This window comes from Tupaia chinensis, unplaced genomic scaffold, assembly GCF_000334495.1.
Source record: "Tupaia chinensis unplaced genomic scaffold, TupChi_1.0 Scaffold000707_1, whole genome shotgun sequence".
Lineage (NCBI taxonomy): Eukaryota > Metazoa > Chordata > Mammalia > Scandentia > Tupaiidae > Tupaia > Tupaia belangeri.
The window spans coordinates 1,161,146-1,180,417 of NW_006160230.1; positions in this window are offsets into that span (position 1 = coordinate 1,161,146).

Here is a 19,272-nt window from a genome sequence, read left to right on the forward strand (position 1 = left end):
TATTATGTATGTTATATAATATTATGTATAATGTAACAATATATAATATATTATATATACTAATATATTATATATATATACATATATCAGTAGGGATTTCCATTATATATATAATGGAAATAAATTGTAAGGTAGAATAAAAGTCATTTACGGGAAGGGAATACGAGGCTTGCAGAATTAGCTAGAGGCTGGAGGAGCACACCAGGAACCAGGCAGGAGTCAAGGAGCTGCAGAGGATTAGAGGGAAGAAACCAAAGAAGCAGCCTGGTGTATAAATCAGCCTGGTGATTACTGTGATGCTAGTCCAACTCCTTTTCCCTTTCCTGCATTACTTGTTTATGTTTTAAAGATCTCCAAGTTTTTATTTGACCTGGCTGAGGACCATGGCCCAGTACCTGACGAGGAAAGAGAGGTCCTCAATACTTCAGTTTTCATAATGGGCAGTCATCACCAAATTGTAAATGATAGGCAAAAGGTAATTCCATAAAACAAAGCCAGCTTGCCATTAGGAAGGGAAAATGACAATAACCAGTCAAGACATTCACAAACGCTCTCTAAAATCTGTATTATATACAAAGTTACCTTTCAGGAATTCAGGTATCAAAGATGACTCGAATGTAAATCCTGGGCCAGCTGTAGTGGTGTGGTGGTAACATAACACTGCAATACTGCACCCACCTGAGAGGGTCCCAGGTTCACATCCCAGGATCTCCCTGTGAACACAAGGTGTGTACAAGCCCATGAGACTGAGCTGATTGAGGCTTGAGGCGGATCACAGCTTGAAAATTCTGTTGAAAGTCCCCATCCGTCTGTCTGTTTCTGTCTCTCTCTGTGTCTCCTTCCCTCTCTCTCTCAGAAAAAAAAAATAAACTTTTTCTAAAAAAAAAATAATAATAATGTAAATACCAGGTCACCCTATAACCTAGATGTTAAAGGAGCTGAATTCCATACAGCCAACCATGGTTCAAATACCAGCCCTGGTGGCTTGAAAAACGTACCCAACACATATGCATATGGCCCCAAATCCCCACAAGATGAGAAATAGAAGAGAAGGAATTGCAGCATGACCATGCCCCACTTCTCTCTCTCTCTCTCTCTTTCTTTGCTCCCTCTCATGAGTGCACAGGCCTCTGACAATAAACACATATATAAATCCTGTCATAAAAATATGCAATCTCAGAAAAATCAGTACAGTATTAGGCTGAACTATATGTATACCCTAATAGTCTTTTTTTTAACCTATAAAAATGGCAATTTCACATGGCTCACTCTAAAACAGGGTAAGCAGATAATAGACCATTAAATTGTCAAGTCCTGAGGGTTACTAGAGAGTTTATATTCTGTTTTTATTTCCCTCACCATTCTTCCCCAACTTATAATTGTTATGATAAAGTAAAATGAGTACACAATAAATTCTGTTAGCACTGACCTCTATTTACACATTCAGCTTTATATCTGCTACCTAGGTAATAGAATTTCAACAGTACTTGCAGACTCAAAACAAAATAATTTAATAGTGTGTTTTATAAGTTATCATTAAAGTAAGTACATTTTAATGAAATAAAAAAATGTAGAATTGAAAACAGACTATTTGGGAAATAGAAAATAGAAAACTTTTCTATGACTACTACATAAGTAAATTAAATACCTTTGAAGTCAATCTTCATGGAAAATGATTGTGTTAGATGCTCAAGGTAGAGTATTATTTAGAAAAATAGGCAGAAATTTCTTTCAAAAAAATATAATGATAAATAAATAAAAATCCAAACCTGAAAAGCATTCCGTTGAATCAGGGATCAATAGCCTTCCAAAATATGTACCAAAATTTCCATTAATCTGGTTTCTCAGGATCTTGAAGAGAGTAGCTACTATGCAAGTTATTAAAACAAGTTTCCATGACAACTCTAATTATGAGTAGTAAAAAGATGTTATTTTTCCAGGTCTTTCTTTGAGGTAACTCCAGCAGTGCACAGTGGACCCTAACAAATATTAGCAAAGTGCTGCTTTATGCTACAATAAGAGAGTACCACAAACTAGGTAATTTATAAGGAACAAAAAGCTTTGGGTTCCCAGTTCTGGAGACTAGAAAGTCTAAGATCAAGAGGCTGACATTTGTGAAGGGTCTTCTTCCTGTGAGTTACCAATGCAGGCAAGCAAATAGAGGGAACAAGAGAGCAAGAGGGGGTCGAACTTGTCCCCTCTTAAGGGACCCACTCCCACAGTAATGACATTAACCCATTCACTCCACCTTCTGAGCCTAATCACCTCTCCTTAGGCACCACCTCCCAACACTTTTGTACTGGAGATTAAATTTCTAAATCATGGGTTTGGGGAAGACTAATTTACACAATAGCTTGGTACATGTCAGTGACTTCCTCCACAACCTCAGTTGCTAATACCTAATGAGTTTCATGCTGAAAAGTTTGAATGGATGTATTTGATGTTATACAATATGGAATTATAGCTCAATGCCAGAGTCCCTGAGATACAAAGTAATCTTGAGACTTGAAAGAGTTAATGTGACTTTCTCATATGCCTAATTTATTCTCAGAAACTTTAAAAAGGAGGTGAAAGGATTTTATAAAAACTTTTTATATTTATGTAATTGATAATAAGTATACAAATTAAAAGAATTTTTCATGAATCCAGCCAGATACAATCAGTCTGTCTTTACAAATTTTTCTGTTAACAGACTTATACAGAAGAAAATAACTGAGCAAAAGAAAAGTTTTTCCCAGAAAGCTTGAATCCATAAAGAAAAACACTTTTCAAAATTTAGTTCCTAGGAGGGAGAGATGACTTATCAAAGAATTAGAAAAGAAATTATAGAGATGGGATTTAGGATGATCCCTAAATAACAGATAACATTTCTACTGGCAAAGATTCCAGGGGACAGGATTGCTGATAAAGAAAAGAACACATAAAAGAGAAGGAAAAGCCTGAGATGGTAGGGAAGAGAGAATAATATGAGAAAGCTTGGGGTCAGAATTTGAAGGGATATCAACTTCTACATAAACTCAGGAGAAAGTAAGAAGCAGTTGGAGTTTATTGTTATTGTGATTATGATTCAGAGAGATTACATATTCAGAAATGTGATTTAAAGGGATTAATACTATAGCTCTATTAAGAATGGATTAAAGGAAAAAGTTCCAAAAAACCAGTTAGGAAGCAATTGCAATAATCCTAGTAAGAGATTATCAGAAATTCTTCTTGGACAGCAACACTCAAATTAAGAGGACAGGTATGAGAACAGTTGATGGGTAAAAATCCATGTTACTGATGGGAAATGAACTTTAAAAAGTAAAAGAGTTCACTTGACTGGCTTTGTTTTTTTTGTGTGTTTTAAGATTTTTGTTGTCACAGAGAGAGAAAGCACCACCCAATAGAGGATGTTCACTCCACAACCCTTTTTCCTCCAATTCTCCAGTCCATCAGGATTTTGAGCAGGCATCCACACACACCAAGGGTATTTCTTAAGCCATGGGCCAGGATTTGAACTATGTTCAACTATGTGAGATCAGGCTCCCCATGCACAGGACATAACCGCTATACTATAGGCCCAGCCCAGAAATGATTCAGTTTTGAATGTCTTGTGATAAGAAACTGTTGTTTTACTCAGAAGTAAGAACTATAAAGAACAGCAATTGTGGCAATGAGGAGAGAGAAAGAACATTAAGAATAGGTAGTAGAAGGAGAATTCTTTGGAGAAGCAATTGTAAGATGCATAAGACATGAGCATATTTGTAGGTCAGATAGGAGAGAATCATTAAAAATGAAAATTCAAAATGGCAACGTTTTAACATAAGATTCTAAAGGAATAGCAAGGGAGACCCATTACCTTAGTAAACAGTGAGAAAATGTCTCTCACCTTCCTTAGATGGCAGTATAATAAATACGTTTACTATTTTGTGATGGAAATATGTCTCTTTTCTTAAAACCATTTTTTAAATTTTATTTATTTTTATTATTATTCCTATATTAAATCACTATATATCATTTAGATTATGAAGTTCCTTTACCCAGCATGATATACACCTCAGTCCAGACCAGCTGAGACCACCATACATGTCCTTGTCAACAGATAATAAACCTTATCTATGTCCCACAAATATCTTACCTCTCCATTTCCCCCACAAATTTCCTATGCTATTCCCCTCCCACACTCTCTTTCCACTTTGTCTCTAGTGTCCATTACAATTTTTAATACTTTTATGTTTTCCCATTTTTTAGTGTTTTTAAATCTGCTTACAACACAGAAACAAAGTCACAGCCATAACTTGCCATTATTTTCAAGTCATGAATTGTTAGAATTTTGAAGCAATTTTAGGAAAGACAGAGGAAGGAATGTTGCTGCTTCTGCTGGTTCTATTATGCATCAGGTGTATGCAGAACTAAGAGCTCACTTTCCTCCTTATTGAATGGCTATACTCTTTGAGTCCAGAGGGAGTCATGTATTCCCTCCAACAATGATTATTTGCTAGTTGAAGTTGAATCTGGATAACAGTTAGCAAACTTCATTATCTTTTAACTGTTATTTACTCATTAAGAACTCTGCATTTTTTTTCCCGAAATACAATATTATCCTCACTGATAAACAACGGCAGTACAATAATGGACATGCAGACAGTTATAAGTGAGAAATTAAATGAGATTTGCCATTGTAATTCAGAAACATTTTTCACTTTTAAAACAAATTATTTGACATAGCTGGGGAATACATTTCAAGAGCATAACTAGCACCATATGAAGATTTGCAACTATGATTCTAAGACATGTTAAATCTTTTATTTCTCTCAGGTCCAAAGGTGGTTTTATAACAGAAAACACTATTTCCCAAAGTGGTTAGCAATAAAAGGTAATTTGTTCAAAAGCTATATTCAAAGGCAGTTTTTTTTTTTTTTTTTTTGCAAAGTCACAAATTGATTATTTCAAGTTTCTTTCCAGTCTTTTCTACTGCGCACCCATAGTGGCATCTGAAAAACCAATGAAATAAATTTATTTGTTCTGTCTCACCTTTATAGTGAACTCTTTAGCAATAAGTAATAAAAATTGCAAAAGATAATGTGTTGAAGTTCTTAGCATGTCCTAAATACATTTTAAAATTCATGACGGTAAATAATTATTTCTTTCCCTTAAATTACCCCAAGGTCACAATTCTGAACCAAATTGAGCAGGCATTACTTGTCAAACATTGTGTTATATTAATTAACTATAATAGTTTTATAGAAAAGGAATGGTCACATGATTTCATTTGGGGGGAGAAAGGTTTTCAATTTATTTACATACTTAGTGGATATTTTCTCTATCTATCATCATCTTTCTAGGTCAAACTCCCATACTACTCCCTCCACAATTCAAATTCACCCTTCATGTAACACTGTATGTCTGGAAGATAAATATGTTCATAGCTTTTTATAGCTTAAAACTCATCAGTGACACTTTAGATTAAGCTCTAAACTCAGTTTTCTTTCCAGGTTTACCTTTTACTAAGTCTTTTCTCTTTTTTTTTTTTTCCACTTTCTAAACAACCAGTTCTTAGGTTTTACAGTTCGAAAGATTTAGGGCTCATCTATGCCTCTGTGCATTTTCTGACATGGCTTGCTCTGCCCAGATCTTTTCCCAGCCCTATCTGTATTCATGACCAGTGCCACCTCCTGTCTCCCGCAGCCATTCCCTATCTGCAGTCAGCCTGGCAAAGATCTACTTGCCTTTGAAGACTCATTTCAAGCTTCTAAGTCATAAAGATTTTCTCTCCAGGAAATGCCAGCCCCATCCCCAACCATTTACCAACTGTATCCTGCTACAATTATATCCTAATACATATGGCTACTTTTGACTCTCGGCTTCTTGATATGATGTCTATGGCACTCAATAATATGTAATACTACTTACCTGTTTTGTATCTCTCTATTAGACTACAATCTCTTTGAGAAGAGGGACAACATCTCATGCAGAGAGTCTGACATATTGTGTGTATCCAGTAAATGTTAATTAAATGAATGAATCAATACTTAGGACTAAGATCTCCCTTATTTGGAGTAGTCTACCATTTCTAGGATCTAACAGTTTAGTTTTGAAAGGAGAATCAGTTGATTTTTTTTGTTTGTTTGCCCTATTTTATGAGAACTAAAGTAGTGATAAATTTATTACATAAAAGGATGCTACTGAAAGAGCGATAGAAGTTCAGTGATTTGTAGCTGGAGTTCTGCATTCTTATAAAACTGGAGCTTCCTCGAAAGTAGAGAGCCGATTCTCACCAACACCAAATCTACCAGTATCTTGGGACTTTCCAGATGCCTGAACTGAGCAAAATGAATATCTGCTACTTATAAATTACTCACATGGTGGTATATTGTCTCTGTAGTAGGAACAGACTAAGATAATACATTTTTTAAACTCGTGAATAATTTATGTGCCTATCTCATCTCCTGAATAGGAATAATAGTAGGAGCGCTCTCTTCACAGGGTTGCTATGAGGGTTTAAGGACAGGAAGCACTTAAAGGCAGGCCACAGAATCTTGTACAGAGAGAGCATGGGTCAATGTCCACCATCATGATCTGCTATCATTTCCATGAGAATCATGCAGTGGAACCCAATCTGAACTATTCAGTTCCAGCCTAGTCTTGTGATTTCTGTATGTGGTCTATTTCCTTTCTTTTCACCTCAGTCACTTTTAAATAGGCACTCTCAGTTTGAAAAACACGTTCATCAGACAATATTAAATGAAAGACAGCCACAACCATTGTGCTGTGGACAAAGTCCTGTCACACCACTAGCAATCTTGCCCCAAACATAGAAACACTGGAACCTAAGTCACCAAATCCCACGACACTTCTCTCTGGAATGTAGGTTAAAAGACTGGATGAATGCACAACACAGTTTTACTTTTGGTGAGTCAACTTTCTACCTGGGACGCTCTAAAAGCTTCAGAGTCTATTAAAGTAGTGATTCTATGTTAGAAATACAATATGGAAAGTCAGCACATTGCAAGGAGGTTAAGGCACTGGATCAGACATAGCCAACTGTGGTTCATATCTTAGACCCAGTGACTTGAAAATCATGCCTGGCATGGGTACATGCATTCCCAAAATCCTAAGAAGAGATTGGAGAAGAAGGGATTGCTGTGTGGCTATTCCCCTGGGGTGTGATTTCTCACTTTCCCTCTCCCTCCCTTTCTCTCTCTCACTCTTTCTCAGGGAGGGAGGAAGAGAGAAAGAATATAGTCTTTATAAGTCACTTTTTGCAACTTATTTCTGTTTCCCTTCCTTCTTTTCCTCTGCATTGACACTGTAGTGCAATTGTATACTTGATCACAACTGACCTTTCTTTAAAGTATATACAACTAGAAGTTAAGGAGAAAAGTGGATTTACTTTCTGTTTCATTTACTCACTTAGAAACACCCTTACATTAAAAGTGAAAATAGAATGATTAGCATTTATTTAACAATTCTTTAAAATTTTTATTTATGATAGAGAGTTCATAAAAGAGAGAGAACAGCACCCTCGATAGGGTCTGGTCATGCCACAATCCCCTTCCTCCAGCCCTGCAGCTTGTCAGGATCTTGAGCATGTACAGGTATACCCAGTGTTTTTCCAATTGATAGGACCAGGGACCTGAACCCAGCCCGCAGTCATGTGACTTCCAGCACTGCAGTTGAGTCCACTACCATCTGTGCCACTGATGCTGGCCCCAAAGAACATTTGGTAAGTGAAGTTGTACAGTACCTCAGCCCCAGTGAGCTGAAGTCCAGGCTGAATATTGCAGAATACCACAGGTACTTTGGGAACCTGAAGCCAGGAATCCAGGTTAGTTACCAATCATCCCTGCCATGTCTGTGCTCACCACCATGTATTGACTGGCTGTCTTACTCCCTCTGCAAACCTTTAGTACCTGTGGAGCCCCTGCCAGCATCATTGCTTCTTTATCACAGCCTTCAGGCCTCAGCCAAAGACCTGGCTCCATCAATTTGTTCATCATTTCGCTCTGGTGATACACTTTCTGGGTTTGGACAAAGGCAGGCTTGTAGTGCCAAACATTACAGAGAAGCAACAGAAAGTGACTGTCCCTGATACAAGGTGTTCAGGCAGCCGAACGATTAGTTCTGAGGGTGGCCATTGGCCAAGGGTCATCTTACCTTGGGCAAGATGCTAACATAGGATCTTAGTCCCATCTGGGTCACCAATAAACTGTTACTGAACTCAAACAGCTTTGCTCACCCAAGCACTATAAAACAAGCCATAGGTGTGATGAAAGAAAGTACAGCTTTATTGCAAAGGGCAAAGCAAGGAGAGTGGGCAGCTCATGCTGGAAAGACTCAGTCTCTGATTAGCATTATTATTATTTTTTCTGAGAGGTCTTTTGCTATAGGGCATGTGTACTCTCCTGAAAGACAGAGATACAGAAAGCAAGAAATCACCCCCCTTCCCCCCCCTGGGGGGGGGATGGCCACACCGCAATCCCTTCTCCTCCGTTCTCCTCTCAGGATCTTGGGCACACATGCATATGCACCCAGCATGAGTTTAATCCACCAGGTCCAGGACTCGAACCACAGTTGACTACATGGGAGTTCAGTGACGTAGCCATTACGCTGTCTGCTGATCCCCAAAAGATATTCAATTCCAAAATTGTTTTTTTATGAAAATTAAGGTAGTGTTTTTTATTACATTAAGACTCCTTCTTTCTCCATGTACCTGCATGTGATGCTCTTTAAGAACTGCTCATGTTTATAGAAAAGTAGTCAAAGTAATAAACATAAGTGTAAAACCCTTTTATGCACCAACAGAATGTCTCAAGTGTGGTTTAGTAAGGCTCAAAATTCTCAAAAATATTTTATGTTCAGCTGCTCTACAAAACTCTATAAAGCATAGTTTAAAGATGACATGTATACTGTCAATACATTCTTTTATTCAATAATTTAATATACAAGTAGGGTACTTTAAGAGATTAATCATTTCTATTTCACTTTTTATGTGACTTCTCTCTTCATGACTGTGTTCAATTATTTTGTGGCAGCAAGTAAATACACTTTAGTTCAAAAGACCATGAAAAAGTTGCCAAAATTAGATACTTTAGTATGAACAATTGTATTTTTTCATTCTCTTCCTGAATACTAAACTATATAACTTGAAAATTTTATTACAGGATATAAAAGCATTCTCTCAATTTCAATGAATGTAGAGAACAGGGCAGAACCTAGTTCATAATATATGTTCAACAAAGACACATTAAAATGAATCTTAAGTTTTCAAATATTTAATTTTGGGTAAGAGTTACTAAATTACATGTGAATTAACTATCCTTATACTGACTTCTGAAAACACTACCTCAGACATGTTATTTAGCTAGAAAATTCTGTAATGTGAGTACTATTTGCCTTGTCTGTATACTAGAGGAAAACTGGAACATATATCAAGTTCCTTTCTGTCTTTGAGAAAAAGCCTTAAGAGGACATTCTGATTTTAAGGATGTGTCAGAAAATTTCTACTGTTTTCAGCAGCTATGTAGGCAACAGATATCTTAGTATACAAAACACGACACGTAAAACTCAGTCACATATCAGAAGAGAATAAACAGAAGCTGAAGTGGACCTCATGGGCCTATTTACCTGTGGGTATTTTTTCCATATTTTAAATCCATTTCTCTGCATTTTCAGTCTCCCTAAAGCACAATGGAGTGGCCTCAATTTTGCTATTCAAATGAACCATGTGGAGTAGGATCTGTGTTTTTGAGCAATGTCTGGCAGAGTCTGAGCTTGGGGACTGGTTTTCCAGCAACTGAGGTAACAGGGGGATTTATTTGGTTGTTGGAAGTATAGGTGACAGAGCCTTTGATGTCCCATCCCAATGGTCACCTACACTGAGGTGCATTTGTTCGTGTCTTTGTTACAGGAGCCTCCAGATGTAGTTGGGCAGTCCTGACCATCATGCTTTTATGGCTCCACTGTGGTCCTACTGGCAAGTCTGTGAGCTATGTACCTTCATTAATAAATTCCTTTCAGATGTGATGTGCGTGGAGGAGTGGGGCCTGGGGAAAAACATTTGGAGGAGGGATACGGAGACAGAGCATTGACAGGATGGGGAGGTAATGGTGTTATTGGGTTGAAGATATTTTGATCCACTACATTGGAAGAAATGTTCACATATTGAAATGTTCACTTTGTAAGTTAAATAATGTGATTGAATGTATAAAAAATAAAAAAATTATTTAAAAAAATTCCTTTCCTAATTAGGCTAGTCAAAATGGATTCTGTCTCTTCCAACTGTTATTGAAAATAGCAGACTTTAGATGTCAAAAGCTGTGGTTTAATTCTGGCTCTGCCACTCATTACCTGTGTGACTGACAGCAGTCTATGATCATCCTTGGACCATGCTTTGTTTATTGATGGATTAGTAGTGGAAAAACAAATTCTAAATGTATCAGAGTCATTAAAAAAATTCATTAGTTCACTAAAGAAATAATTTGAGTACATTTATTTATAATTTTGATAAGGAAGAATTTCTAAGGGAAAAAAAAAAATTACAAGGTTGTGTAAGACTAATCACTTAGAGTATAGGAAATAAAAGAACTTTATGGTGGGCTCGGCAGGTGGCACGGTTGTTAAGGATGCTGGACTCCCAAATGGCCAACCATGGATCAACCGCTTTCTCTCTCTCTCTCTCTCTCTCTCTCTCTCTCTCTCTCTCTCTCCCACTCTAGTCAAGTAAAATAGATAAAATTAAATAAAATAATTCTAAAAAAAAACTTTATGGCAAATAAATACTTTAACCTAATGACAAAACAGATGGAAATATATGGCCGAGTGAAGCTAATTTATCTTCGAAAAACATATTTTGGCCCAGTTACAGAGGAATGGCAGTAGCACAACAGTGTGCAAGGCTGTAAACCTTGTGGAAAATCAGGGTTCAGTTTCTGGGTTGACCTGAAGATTCCATGTGCACAATGATAGAAAGGCTCAGAAGAGCATCTGTGCTGGACTCTCTCTCCCTAGCTTTCATAAAAGAAATCAACTTTTTTTAAGGTTTATATTGAGAAGAAGAAAAGATAATATGAATGGATAATTGCCTCTCCATCACACCAAACCCCCAAAAACTAAATTTTAAGAGGTCAGTAAGCTCAGAGACCAAGGCTTAACCTCATTGAGGTGCAAAGACATGGAAATCAAAAGTAACAATGAGATACTTCTTTTACCTGTAAGATTGGTAAACCTGTTAAAATTGGATACCAAACATAGATCAAGGTGTGGGGAACAAGAGGCTTTCATTCATTATTCATGAAAACGTAAATGAACAGTCTTTGAAAAAGGCCATTTGGTGATATCTATCACAAATTTAAGAGCACATATGCTTTGACTGGTCAATTACATTTCTAAGAATTTACCCTAAGGATAACCTTGCCAAAGTCCCTAAAAATACCTACAATGACATTCATCACAGCAATATTTTTAAAAGCAAAAAATAATAATAGCCTAAATGTCCATCGATATGAAAGTAGTTAAAACTTATAGCAGATTCGCTTAATGGGATAACCAGAACTAAATGACGCTGATCTAGAAAAAACCTGGGAAATTTTCCAAAACTAAATGTTAAGGTGGGAGGGAAGCACAGCGCACAGAGCCATCCTTTTGGTAAGCTTTTTAAAGGTTGGCATATGTATGTATGTTCATTCCTCTATTGCCTTGATGGCAAATTATATTTTCCAAACTTCCCAACCAAACCTTCTGTTTCACTTATTCCTCTGACATGTGACCATGTCACTCCTGTATCAAGAGGTGGAATCTTGCCCTCCTCCCTTTGAATTTGTGCTCCTTAACGACTCATTGGTGACAACAGAAGTCACTGCAATGGTACTATTAAATAACTGAGTTGTTCTGCTCAGTCAGGAAAGATAATGAAGTCATTCCCCAGGCAGTGATTTCTTGTTTTCTATCTCTCTGTCCCTCTGGAGAGCATGTGCCCGCTAGTGAAAATCTCTATTAAAAAAAAAAATTTAATTATATATATAATTACGATGCTGAGTAAGTTCACAGTCATTAACCACCTTAATCCTCACAAAAAAGTCCGGTGGTTGGCATATGTTATCACCAAAATATAGAGTAGAATAATGACACCAAGCATAATTAATGAATGCCCAAAGTCACAAAACTAGAAAGTGGTATGGTAAAGCTCATGTTCGAACTGAGATCTAGCTAACACTGAAGTCCATGTTCATAACGCCTACACCATCATCAATGCATGTGACTGTCCAGCTTCCATTTAAAGACTCGACTCTAGGATAATGATAAACCTGTCGACGTTTGTTTATATTGAACAGTAACGAAAACTAGTTATGGTCAGCCAATGGCATGGTGGTTAAGATGACTGGATCCCACAAGGTCAACTGTATGGTTAGAGTTCCTGACCTGGTGGTTTAAAAAACACACAGGGCCCATGTTTATGTGTGCCCAAAATCCTGAGAAAAAGAGAGATGGAGGAAAAGGGATTGTGGTGTGACCATGCCCTGTAGGGGATGCTTTCTCACTTTCTCTTTTTCCTCTCTCCCTCTCTGTCTCTCTCTAGTGAATACACAGGCCCTCTGGAAAAACTGAAAAAAAAAAAAAAAAGAATAAAAGATACCTGACTTATCATTGTTAATTCCACCTACTAAGAAAATTTATTTTTTTCTGGCTATGTTGAAAAACCTAATCCCTCATCCAAATCCTAGTATTCAAAGTTAGCATGTCTATTCTCATGGGCCCACTCTATTTCCACTTCATCCATGTTCACATGCACACAAACACACATCCCTTCTGAACCATTCTTTCTCCAACGGGTATTTTTGTTTTGTTTTGTTTTTGAGAGAGATTTCTTGCTATAGGGCGCATGTGCTCACTGGAGAGACAAAACAGAAAGTGAGAAATCACCCTAAGGGGAGGATGGTCATGCCTCAATCCCTGCTCCTCTATTCTCCTCTCAGGATCTTCAACACACACGCACATGTACATGAGGTTTAAGCCACTGGGTCCAGGACTCAAACCATAATCAACTGTGTGGGAGTCCAGCAATATAACTATTATGCGATCTATTGGTCCCTCTCAATGGTTTTAAATCTTATGAAATCAACCTCATCATCCCTTATGCTCATCAACCCTTATTCCTGACCTTCAATATTCCACTATCTTATGCCCTCACACTCTTCAAACTGAAGAGCACAAAAGCTAAGTGATTTTTCCAAGGATACAAAGCTACTGTCTGGTTGACTACAGGACATCTGATTGTACTTTCTTTTGGATCAACATTAATAATTTTTTATCAGGCATGCAAGACCCATGCAATAATTTAGAATAATATTTGCATATATCTATTTAACTTCAAATGATAGATAGCAGGTAGGTAGGTAAGAGATAGAAGGCCACTTTGGTAGCATAGTAGTGTCATATTGAAAGCTTACTACTCCAATTCCATGCATTTCACAAGGGTTTACTACTTCAGTTTCAAATGCCTTAGTTATAATGAGATGAGAGATATCAACTAATCAGACTAAGCCAAATATTTCAGGACAGAAAATAAAAATTCAGAATATCTACCAATATGATAGACTAAAAAAACAATTGAGATATTCTAAGTGTTGTGACAGACATTTCAATGTATCTAAATCAATTTATTTGTAGTGATTTGGCAACAATTCCTGGCTAAACAACATATGCCCAGTTTAGAATTAGGCATTTCTCTTCCAGGAGAACAAAATAACTACCTTTAGCCCAGTATTGAAGTGGCTATAGAAAGAAATGACAAGCGTTTCACAAGAAATTTTTATCACATCCATCCTCAGAGTAAATGCAAAACAGGGAAATTGAGTGGATGCCAATGAACAGGCAACAATATAAGTGCATATTTAGTTTGGGGCTCTATACAGAAAGCAGAATTATGCACTGGGAAGAGAGTGACAATCACACATATCCACCATAGCTCTTTTTTACCTCAAATAATATAAATAGAGCCTCTCAGGGAGCACACACTTCTCTCTCCAACATATAGGCAACGTGCCCCTAAAACACACATTACATATGGCACAGGAATTTGACCTATGCTTCTTCAACTATCTATTCACTTCCTATTTAACAATAACAACAACTACAGTTCTCGTTGTGTTCAATAGATATCATGGGGGAACCAGCAGTTAGCATAATGGCTATGTCACTGGACTCCCACGTAGTCGACCACAGTTCGCGTCCCGGACCCGGTGGCTTAGAACTCACTCCGGGCACGTGTGCGTGCATGCCCAAGATCCCGAGAGGAGAATGGAGGAGAAGGGATTGTGGCGTGACCATCCGCCAGGGGGGTGATTTCTCGCTTTCTGTCTCTATGTCTCTCTCTGTCTTTCTGGTGAGGGCAGGTGCCCTATAATGAAAACCTCTCAAAAAAAAAAAAATAGATATCATGGGACAGAATTAGGCATTTAAAGGACTGGGTGATTTCACAAAATCGTTTCCACTCTTTTCTCTAGCCCTCTCTAATTCATTGTCTGTAGGACGGGATTGCAGCACAATCCCCTCCACAGAGCATTTTCTCCTTGCCTTGCAGGTTTCCTTGATCACCCCTACACTGCTCCGTACTTCCTTACTAATCCCCAAATTATTTCTCTCCCACTTTTTTTCTTGATCCTGTTCTAGGCTCCACTGCTAAGGAGAACATTATTATTCTACTCCAATTTCTGATATCTTAGTTATATGTTTTAAAATGCACTTTGAGGGACCAGCAGATGGCATAATGCCTACGTCGCTGGACTTCCCTGTAGTTGACCGCAGTTCGAATCCTGGACCCGGTAGCTTTAAACTGTAGCTTTAAACTCACACCAGGTACATGTGCATGCATGTCCAAGATCCCAAGAGGAGAATGGAGGAGAAGGGATTGCGGTGTGGCCATCCCCCCTGGGGGGTGATTTCCCACTTTCTATCTGTCTCTCTCTGTCTTTCTGGTGAGCGTACGCACCCTATAGCAAAAACCTCTCCAAAAAAAATGCACTTTGAAAAACTTTTATTAACGCACATCATAAAGAGTAATGTTCCTGTCTAATAGATACTTCAGGCATTTTTCTCTTCCATTCCTTTAAAATATGACTTCTTAGAAATATTGTCTGACTCTAGGCAGAGAAACTATGTATCTGTATCTCTTGATGATTGGCCAGAGCTTATCTCATTTTTCTATCCAAGTCCCTGAAATACTTGGAAAGTTTGTCATCACTTTAAGTTCTTTGTTTCCTAAAAACATTTTGCTGTAGTTTGTGATAATTCATGGTATCCTTACATTAAGCACTATAAGCTTTTGCACATTATCCTGGAGTTACCCACAGCTTCATAGAAACTCAGATTGGATGTGAAACTGACTTGGGCACTCTGATGTCTTACTCCAACTCGCCATATGTCATTGTTCACAGTAAAGTTCATAAATCTTGCTTCGTTTTGAAAAAGATAACTCATATTGTGGTAGGCAGTTAGTTAACCATTAGCGGGCAGCCCTAAGAGAAAAGCGAAAGGCTCACCTAGCCCCAGGTGCCAGGAGGGTGAGGCAATTTGCCATATTCCTTCCTTAAGGCTTGAGGGAAGCATACAGGGATAGTTCATAGTTTTTTCTTTCATCAAAAGGACCCAACCAAGTAATTTGGTCATTAAGGCGATAGACTAATTGGGCAATCTAATTGGGGCAACCTGACTTGCACTGGGCATACGCAATTAGGTGATCAAATTCCTCCCTTTACCTGTGAGGAAGGTGCGCAGGTGCAGGAGGGAACGTGTGAATTCAAACTTAAAGGAAGGACATAGGCAGTGTAAGGGGCCTCCCACTAATGAATATTCATGACCTCTAGTAATAAAATAAGGTTAACTAGTACCAAGCGCGGTTGCCACTTGGCAATCCTCCGGCCCAACAACCTTTTTGGGTGTACTTTCTTTCTTTCCTTAACTTTCTTTCTATTAAACCTTCTTTTCTATCTACTTCATTCGTGATTGCAGTTTCATTTTGCGCCTAAGGACAGATCTCTAATTTTAGTGATCTGGACCCAAACAACCAAGGATTTCACAACGCAGCTCAACACTTTTCCATCCGTTAACAATATGCAAAACTCAACTGACTAAATAAAAAGTGTGTTTGTATAGACATAATAGAAAATAAAAATGAGTGTGATTTGGATATACATAGAGTCTTTTGAAAGTAATAATCTACTGCAAAACTATTCTCACATTTCAACCTAAGAAGTTTCAGCAGCTCATTATTGTTAAATTAAGACAAAGCCACTGTAAAACATTCGTAAAATCTACACTATCAGTCACGTGTTTCTGAGACCGCAAGCATTGTGAGTATCCTGAGTTTATAGTCCATCCGTGAAATCCAGAAAAACTTTCCTAAAAGGAAACCAAAATCAATGAATGTATATTGATGAGTACTGAAAAAGACATTCATATAAAATATCTAATCACGATCTAAACAGGTTATTCCAGCTAGTCAGATCATTTTTCTCATATGTACAATCATTATGCCACACCTCAGTTGTAATTTATATCCCATCTGTTTGACCTTCTTTGGTTTTTATTCCCATAATCCTCTCAATAACCAAAATACTGTTAACAACAGAATGGCTTGAATTAGATAGTATTTTCCAAGGTCAGGAGTACATAATCAGTGTCAAGTATAGGAAATTTTGCATTCAGTTGATCAAGAAAAATCTAAAACAAACAAACAAAAATGTAACTGCATTAAAGTGAAGCCACAGGCTTAAAGAAAAAGAAGTTTCAGCACAGGTGTAAACATTTGTAACAATACTGGACAGATGTTTAAATGTTCCTCTGCTTCCTTGAGCAGATGCAATATATCATTCCCCATTTTATTTCCTTCAGCCGGCAACATCGTAATGAAATAAACAGACACATTTGACAACAAGTGATCATTGCTTCTAGAAATTAAATTTTTTGAAGAGGCAACATTTCAAAGGATTTTTGCACTAGCATATCATTGTACCCAAAGTAAATTCATAGTGTGCCTTTTTTTTTTTTTTTTTTCAAAATTGACCAAATCAAATCAAGTTTCAATGAGGTGAACTGATGAAAAGCTGTTTCGGAGTCTTTGAAGTGGTCTGGATTTTTTTCTGATCAAGGCAAATCTGCCTCGTAGCATGATAATGTAAATTATAGTAGTGAATGTCATATCTCCATCTGCTCCAACAATCTGTTAAAACAGACAATTCTTTTCTAGGGAAAAGAGTTTATAATCTTTTCAAATATTGTTATGGACACTCCTCCCCCAATAAAATATGTCTTGGTGAAATCTCTACTTTATCCGTGACTTAATTCACTGCCCTGGCACAATTTCTTGGTGACATCTCCAGAAGCTTATAAATATTCCTTCTCTATTCCTAGAAAGGGTTTTATCAGCTCTTGATGACATCTTCTATCCTGTGTGCATCCAGCCACTTCAGTGTGGCAGACGCTGCATTTAGAAATCACCAGGGGAGCTAGATGTTCTGCACAACAGAACATTCACTTTAGAAAAGAGAAAAAAGAAGTCAAAGGGAAAACGGACCTTCCAATCACAGCGACTGACACACAGCTTCCTTAAGGTTTAGTTTTCTGAAGCATCAGCATCGCTCTGATGGAAACAGGCCATCTGCTTCCTACGGAGGAAGCTTGAGCTAGTTATTTAAGGTTCAAAGCCTCACTTTCCTCATCTCTAATAACACTACTTACAACAATGAGCAAATAACATTACTTTCGTGAGAGTAACTCATAAAGCCTTCACACAGAGATATTAGTTATTTAGAGTAAGACAATCACACTTCTCTCTTCCTTGTAAACATTAGAGAACATAAATGTGTATATGATTTGCACATGTAATTTTTTACTGCAAATTTTTCTTACTATGTTGTATTTTTATTTTATTTTTATTTCTTTTTTTTTTGATAGGTTTTTGCTAAAGGGCGTGTGAGCTCACCAGAAAGAGAGAGACAGAGAGACATAAAGTGAGAAATCACTCCCCTGAGGGGGATGACTATGCCGCAATCCCTTCTCCTCCATTCTCCTCTCAGGATCTTGGGCACGTACGCAGATGTGCCTGGCATGAGTTAAAGCCACTGGGTCCGGGGCTCAAACTGTGGTCAACTACATGGGAATCCAGCAACATAGTCATTACATCAACTGTTGGTCCCACTATGTTGTATTTTTAAAATCTTAATTTAAATTTGACTAAGTAAATAGATTCTACTTCTACATAGTGAGTAGAATCTTAGAGTATTAAGCTGGAAGAGATTTTAAAAATCATTTAAACTTCATTATAAATAATTTTTTTAATGACTATCGGGGGGATAAATGAGTTGACATTGACCTAAATGTAGCCTAACATAGTAAGTTTATTCAGGTTCCTTGGGAGGCAATGATATCATTTGTATAATAACTATTTGAAACTGGGTTTTTGAAAATGGCTTGAAAGAAAAGTTATCACACACACATAACGTAAATGCTTATTGAGAGAATGTGTTAGGATCTGTTCAGAGCAGGAATAAACTAGATGACATTAGGACAGGTACTTAGAAATGGGGACCAGCGGGTGGCATAATGGTTACATTGCTGGACTCCAATGTAATCCACCACATTTCAAGTCCCAGAGCTGGTGACTTAAACTCACTCCAGGCACTTGCGGGTACATGACCAAGATCCCAAGAGGAGAATGGAGAAGGGATTGCAGAGTGGCCATCCCCTCCGGGGAGATGATTTCCTGCTTTCTGTCTCTCTGTCTCTGTTCCGCAAAGGCAAAACCCCCCCAAGAAAAACCCTCCAAAAAAAAAAAAAAAAAAAAAAGAAAGAAAGAAAAAGAAAAGAAACATAAACACACTCTCTATAACCAATGAGGCAAAGAAAACAAAATCATAAGGCCTGGACATAGGCAAGCATCTTGACAAATATGTGAAACATCATAGAGTTTACAAGAAGAACAGCTCATATGCCAATCTATTATTTTGTATTTACTGTTAATAGCTGTTTCCAGCACATTCCTTGACAATTTATGCAAAAGATTCCGTTTTCTCTCTTGTGAACCGAATTAGACTGTGACTCATTTCTAAATCATGATATAAAACGCTTTTAGGACAGACTCCCCATATGAATTCCCTCTATTCTCTCTCAGGGAGAGACCAATTGTAGCATATGGCTATTAAAGTACTTAATTGAAGGGACCAGCAGTTGGCATAATGGCTACGTCACTGGACTCCCATGTAGTCAAACACGGTTTGCGTCCCGGGCCTGGCGCCT